At 47.1% G+C, this 6,261-nt stretch overlaps 1 long non-coding RNA gene across 1 annotated transcript in view; it reads left to right on the plus strand.

Annotated features, from left to right (window-relative positions):
• Nucleotides 1-6,261, plus strand: part of LOC148131833 (uncharacterized) — a 501,829-nt gene that overhangs the window by 387,717 nt on the left and 107,851 nt on the right. The gene's annotated exons all lie outside the window — the stretch shown is intronic.

The raw sequence follows: 6,261 nt of genomic DNA on the forward strand, positions 1-6,261 counted from the left end.
AAGTCAAGTGAATTTCCTTCTCAATTTTTGTGAAATTGCAATATACAGGGAATCCTCAAGTTACAAATATAATGGAGTCTGCCAATCACATTTGTGTTATGTCTCACCTGTGCCAACGAGGTGAGAAGTCCAAGTTTCCCAAGGAATATAAACAAGCAAACAAGTCCAGTAATGACAGGGTTAAATTCCATGAGCTGGGGAAGTTCTTGGCAGTCTCACACAAGCTGTCTGCCAAGTCCGATAATAAAGCAAGAACATAAATCACAAGCTATCGCCACACACAAAATCTTTCGAAGCTTCTCTCACAAATTAACACGTTGTCCCGAACAAGAACCCAGAGCTAACACACCCACTTTTATTCCCTGTGGGGCGTGTCAGTCTCTCATCTCAGTCTCTGATTTGTCCTTTCTTTCTGCGTTGCATCTCACACTTTTGCCTGCGTCTTTGCCTCGCATCAAACCAACATTCCTCAGCCAGAGGCTCTGATACGCCCTCCTGGTTATCTGCCGACACATGAGGCACAACCAGGGAGGAAGGTCTTGCCGAAAAGGAAAGTCCTGGAGAAGGCAATTTCAAATCCTCTAACAAAGCAGGCTCAAACCTCAGAGCCAAATCCTCCTCTTCCTCATTGTCCAAGTCTGTGTCCTCTAACAGAGCAGGCTCAAACCTCCGAGTCACAACACATTTGTATCATGAGGATTTGTTAAATGGATCCTGTTAAATGAATCAGCCCCAATACCAATTCCCACTCCCCTGCATCCGTAAAGTGCCTTCTGTCAGGGTTCCAAGTAACACCCCCAACACAATCAACACTCCAAGGCAGGCATCTTCCATTTATTAGAGATGTCATCTTGGCACATCAGGGGAAAACGCAAATCTGAAAGCCCTGCGTTTTCCCCATCCCAAAGTTAAATCAAAGTTCCTTCCCCTCCAAGCACACATGCTTCACATGGCCCAATGCAGTCACTGTCCCAACTTCAGTTAACTTTCAGGCATGCTTCCCCAGGTGCTGGCAAGATGTCCTTCACTCCCAAGGAATGTTATGTTTATATACCCCACACTATCTCTACCTTCCCCTTCCCATAGCTTGCCCAGCCACAACTCGAGGTGATGAGGCTGCCCCCCCTCAGATGAGGATATCCTGAAATGAGGTAATTGATAGGGGGATAGTAATGATGTTCCTAACCACTTCTTCCCCGCCGGGGGTCCCTTTGGCTTGCAACTAGAACTGTTTTAATAACCTATATTCTTTTACATCCCAGCTCTTCATCCAGGTAGACTCTGACAAAGAGTATCTATTCCAGTGGACTAAATATTGCAAGCAACCCTGGTGTAACCTGGAGTCCAATATTTTCTTAACCTCATAGTGGGTCTCACCCTGTACCACATGTGGTTTAGGGGCTGCCCTGTTCCTCAGTCTGTGAGTTAACTCCAGGCTTTAAGCTGCTATGGAAAACTGGATGCACTTTCCCTAGGAGGCATAGAAGACTAAGTTGTACTGTCACTGGGTTAATTACTTTCACTATTAAGAATGGCCCTAGAAACTTAGGTCCCAGTTTCTTGCTAGGCAATTTTAGCTTAATGTATTTTGTTGACAGGGATACATGATTCCCCACCTGGAATGGGGGCTGGAGTGATTGGTGCTTATCCGCCTGTTTTTTGTATGCCTTTGCCACCTCAGCCAGGGCTCATGTCGTATTCTCCCAACCCAGTCTAAACAATTCCATTCACTCTGCCAGGGTCATGGATGATGGTGGATCTCAAGGCAGCTCAGGCATGGGAACAAAGTCCATGCTGTTAGTGACCTGGAAGGGGGGCAGTCCAGTGCTATTATGCATTGAGTTATTGTAAGCCACCTCTGCAACAGGCAGCAAGTCCGCCCAGTTGTTTTGCTGCTATACCATCTCAAGTACTGCTCTATCATGGCATTTGCACATTCTGCAGCTCCATTAGTACTTGGATGAACAGCTGAGCTAAGCCCCTGGGTCGATCCTATGGACTTTAGGAACTCCCCCCAGAACTTTGCTGTGAACTGAACCCCTCAAGATGACCTTGAGGAGCACGCCTCGCAACCGGTATACTTACTTTATAAACATCCTGGCTAATTTCCTGACAGAGGGTAATCACAAGCAGGCAGCGAAATAGGCTTGCTTCGAGAATAAGTCAATCACAGTCCAAATGACTGTATTCCCTCCATTCCCTGGTAGATCAACTGTAAATTTCCTCCCAGGGCCGGCAGGAGTCAGGGACTTGTTGGAGAAGCTCAGGGGGCTTCCCCAGTCTCACCTTTATGTCTGCACATATAGTGCAACTCTTAACATAATTTTCTACATCTGCCTTCATCTTGGGCCACCAGAATTGCCTTCTGGTTAAGTGGAGGGTCTTTTGGAATCTGAAGTGGCTGGCCAACTGGGAGTCATGGCTCTGCTGTAGGATCTGGAGTCTCAAGCTGGCAGGGGCATACAGTTTGGACCCTTTCCAGGCCAATTCCTCCCTTGGGTCCCAGTTCTCACCAAACCACTGGACAGCTACAAGTGCAGACTTCAATGCTGCTGTCATTTGATCCCCTTCAGGGGTCATCCCGACATCTAGTTTGACCCTGGTGGTGACTTGAACTACCTGCTGGGAAGGGGGAATGATCATGTGCACGACCTCCTCTTACAAACTGTTGAACTGTGACTTTCTTGACAAGGCATCTGCGAGCAGGTTCTCTCCCCCTGGGATATATTTTAGCTCAAAGTTGAACCACTTAAAATACTGCACCCAGTGGAGTTTTCAGGAGGTCTTTAGCACCTCAAGCTTCTTATGGTCCATCCAAACATCAAAACTCAGTTTACTCCCCTCCAGGAAGTGCTGCCAGGAGGAAGGCCCATCTTACTGCATAGATTTCCTATTCCCATACTGCCCTCCACCTTTTGGTGTCCGTGAGCTTCTCGGACACATAGGCACAGGGCTAGAATTGGTGCTGGGAGTGCTTTTGCAAGAGCACTGCTGCAACGGTTATGTCACCAGTATTGGTTTGTATGATGAATGGCCACTCAGGGTTGGGCTGCTGAAGAATGGGATCTTCTGCAAAGAGCTTTTTTAGTTTTTTGAACGCTCTCTGGCAGTCCAGTGACCAAACCAGTGGTTGGCTCAGCCACAGCTTCAGAGTAGCCCCTCCTGTTTTCAGCAGCTCCATCAGGGGCAAGGCTACCTTCGCAAAAGATGGAATGAATTGTCTGCAAAAGTTGGCAAACCCCAGAAAGCTCTGGAGGTGCTTGCAGCTGCATGGGGGGTTGCCAGACCAGCACTGCTTTTACTTTTCCTGGATCCATCTCGATTTTTTGGTTTGACACTCTGTATCCCAAATAGTCCAGGGCAGTCTTAAGAAACCCGTATTTTGACAACTTTGCATAGAGTTTTGCGGCCAAGATATTTTTCAGAACTTGCGGTACCATCTTCATGTGTTCTTCTAGCATCTCGCTGAATATGAGAATGTCAGCCCAGGGTAATATGCCCATGGTGAGGATCCTTGCCACCCCAGTAGGTGGTGTGGATGGCCAGATGGGCTCACCAACTATGACAGAGCAGCAGGCTTTGCTGTAGACCTGGCCAAGATTGCCGACAGCACTAGGGGAGGGCTAGCCAACTGAGCTACTGCAGTTGGAACCACGGCAGGAACATCAAAGTAGGCCAGTTCAGAATCACTCTGGGCGTTTCAGATCTGCATAGTTGTCTTATGCCCTTGATGCTCATCTGGCTCAACCTCTCTGGCAGGTTCTCAATCATCTGGCCGGGAAAAGCAGTCCAATATCTCCATTTCCCAGGTTCATCTAGCTCAGGTGTCAGCAACCCGTGGCTCCAGAGCTGCAGGTGGCTATTTCATCCCTGTTACACCTCCCTGTTGGGTGATCCCATCACTGGCTGGCCCCGCCTCTTGCCCTCCCCTCCCAGTCACTCCTCAAATGGCCTGAGAACGTAAGGGCGATGGCAGGGGATGGAGACTCACTCCATATTCCAGAATGGGAGCAAAGCACCCCTGTATTTGCCTCATCTCTTGCTGGGTCTCGCGGGTGCTTCTTCTGGTCCTTGTTGGTACTGCGTGCATCAACAAGGGCCGGAAGAAGCAACTGCAAGACCTCACAAGAGATGAAGCACCAGAGAATCAGAATCAGAGAGAGAGAAAGGAAGGAAGAAAAAAGACAAAGGAAGGAGGGAGGGAGGAGAGAAAGGGGAAGAGTGAGCAAGAGAAAGCACAGGATCAAATTGTGGGATGCAAAGGAGTCTTTGAGGGTGGAACGCTGATAAGCATGGATTTCTCTGCCTTCTGCATTCCACCCCACGCTGAAGCGAACCAAGTGGGCCAGGGTCTCCCTTCCTGCTCAGTGCCTCCAAAATTTGGCTCACACGTCCCTCCAGACTCCATCCCACCTGCTGCGGCACTCGCCTACACCTGGATGGCTAAGCTGGGTGGCGCACCGCCTGCCTTCCCTCCCAGAGCAGGGAGGCGCACCCACCCACTGGCTTCTGCCCACTTAATTTTCCTCACTATAAGGAAATTGCAGGTTGCTTCTCTCCGTTATTAGTTTCCATCCATTGTTTCTTGGCTTGCCCTCTAATGCTTTGGAAAATAAATTGACCCACTCCTCTTTGTGGCAGTCTTTCAAACACTAGAACATTGCTATCATGTCATTCCCATTTTCTCTAGACTAGCCAAACCAAAATCCAAGGTCCCACTCACAGTTACTGTTTTTGTCAGCCTTCAAGATCTTCCTCCTTTCCTTTGCTTCTTTCTTTCTTTCTTTCTTTCATTGAAGTACATTCCAGGGGGGAGGAACTTCATGGCAGATGCTCTATCTAGATTACCTCAATATATAAGTGTTCTCCAGGAAGTAGTACGGCCGATTGTCCCAATTGAACAGATGGCAGCTCCTGTTGTTACTAGAGCCCAAAAGAAGAAGGAACTGGATCTATCGAATGATTTGACTGCTCAATTAAAGGATGCTCTAAAACTTGATGATTGGTTCCTGGCTCATTCGAATAACTGTACAGTTAGAGATGGACTGGCCTGGGTGGGAGCCAAGTTGTATGTGCCAGAGAAACTGAGGAGCCAAATCTTACAACAAGCTCATGATTCTAAAGCGGCTGGTCACTTTGGATTCGTGAAAACCTTACCCCTAGTTAAGCAGCAATTCTGGTGGCCTACTTTGAAGAAGGACATTGAAACTTATGTGGCTAGCTGTTCTATTTGTGCATCAGCCAAGAGACCTCCTGGTAAGCCAGCAGGGTTATTACAAAATGTGGCTAGACCAACGGCTCCGTGGAAGGAAATTTCTATGAACTTTATAGTGGAATTACCCGAAAGTGAGGGAAACACAGTTATTTGGGTAGTAACTGATTTGTTTTCCAAGCAAGTACATTTCATACCTTGTTTGAAGATTCCATCTGCAAAAACGTTGGCTAAACTGTTTATATTGCATGTCTATAGATTACATGGGGTTCCTGAGCACATAATCTCTGACAGGGTTGTTCAATTTACCTCGAACTTTTGGAGGGAGTTCCTGAAGTTATTGGGCTCCACCCAGGGATTAAGCTTCACCCACCATCCCCAAACCAATGGGGCTTGTGAGAGAACTAATGCAGTATTGGAGCAGTACCTTAGATGTTACATAAACTATCAGCAAGATAATTGGACTGACCTATTATCATTTGCTGAAGTTGCATATAACAACTATATCCACAGTAGTACTGGATTTACCCCCTTCAAGGTGGCATTGGGACAAGACTTTGTACCCATACCTGAACTCCCTTGTGAGAGGCCTAGTATTCAGTCATTAGATGAATGGATAACACAACTCCAGCTTAATTGGCCAGTCGCTCGTAAAGCATTGGATGACACACATCGGGCTCATAAGAAATTTGCAGACAAAAAGAGGACTCCACAAAACCCATATCAAGTGGGCGATAAAGTCTTTTTGTCCACCAAATATCTACAAACCACTAAAAGTCAAAGAAACTTGGTCCTAAGTATGTTGGTCCTTTCTTGATTGAACGAATTGTAAACCCTGTGACAGTCCAATTGAAATTACCTAAAAGCCTTCGACAAATTCACCTGGTTTTCCACGTTAGTTCATTAAAACCTGAACATACTTCCAATCTGAGACCGATCCAGACCGACCCTCCTGTACCATTGCTTATTGACGGCAAAAACATTTTGAAGTTAAAGAAATTCCAGACTCTCAACGATGAAGGGGTCGGCTCCAATATTTGGTTGCTTGG

Source organism: Notechis scutatus, chromosome 2 (assembly GCF_049901735.1).
Source record: "Notechis scutatus isolate UNSWTSFEM ecotype Mainland chromosome 2, rNotScu1.2, whole genome shotgun sequence".
NCBI lineage: Eukaryota > Metazoa > Chordata > Lepidosauria > Squamata > Elapidae > Notechis > Notechis scutatus.